At 41.2% G+C, this 989-nt stretch overlaps 1 pseudogene; it reads left to right on the plus strand.

The window, feature by feature from the left end:
* The first annotated feature begins 228 nt into the window (after window positions 1-228).
* LOC122444463 lies at window positions 229-373 on the plus strand (annotated as a pseudogene).
* Window positions 374-989: the final 616 nt, after the last annotated feature.

The following is a 989-nucleotide window of genomic DNA, read 5'->3' on the forward strand; positions in this document are numbered from 1 at the left end:
CAAAAAAAGATAAAATATAGTTTTCATCCTTGACAAATGTATTAGTGAGAAGTTGCATACAGCTCCTCATGACAGAGGTGTTCCTCAAGTGGGTAAGCAGCCCTAGGATTATATAGTGGTTTCTGAAGTCATTAGGTTCTCAGGCTTCTTGGATCTTTCCCCTTCACTGCCTTTTATCCTCAAGGTCACTATCCGGCTGATAGAGCTCTAGCAATAAGAAATGGGTGAACTCCCTGGCAATGGGCAAAGAGGCACCTGATTGGTGGTATTGCTCTTATATCAGTCAGGGGCAAAGCAGATGTCTAATCCTTTGTTCATCCTAGCTTAATGCCTGGATTGGTGGCCAGAGCTATTTCATGCCTGGGGCACATAAAAAAAAAAAAAAAAAAAGAAATGGGTGAAAAGGCCACACAACGTTCCATTTAAGGACGTTTCCTCTCTGTCTCACACAGTAAGTGCAGTTTAAATCTCATTGGAGAAAACTTAGGAACACGGCCGTGATCTTTGTTTTCTGAATGTTGAGCTTTAAGCCAACTTTTTCACTCTCCTCTTTCACTTTCATCAAGAGGCTCTTTAGTTCTTCTTCACTTTCTGCCATAAGGGTGGTGTCATCTTCATATCTGAGGTTATTGATATTTCTCCGGCAATCTTCATTCCAGCTTGTGCTTCATCCAGCCTGGCATTTCTCATGATGTACTCTGCATATAAGTTAAATAAGCAGGGTGACAATATACAGCCTTGACGTACTCCTTTCCTAATCTGGAACCAGTCCATTGTTCCACGCCCGGTTCTAACTGTTGTTTCTTGACCTGCATACAGTTTTATCAGGAGACAGATAAGGTGGTTCAGTATTCCCATCTCTTTAAGAATGTTTCACAGTTTGTTGTGATCCACACAATCAAAGGCTTTAGCATAGTCAATGAAGCAGAAGTAGATGCATTTCTGGAATTCTCTCGCTTTTTCTATGATCCAACGGATGTTGTCAATTT

Source organism: Cervus canadensis, chromosome 6 (assembly GCF_019320065.1).
Source record: "Cervus canadensis isolate Bull #8, Minnesota chromosome 6, ASM1932006v1, whole genome shotgun sequence".
Taxonomy (NCBI): Eukaryota; Metazoa; Chordata; class Mammalia; order Artiodactyla; family Cervidae; genus Cervus; species Cervus canadensis.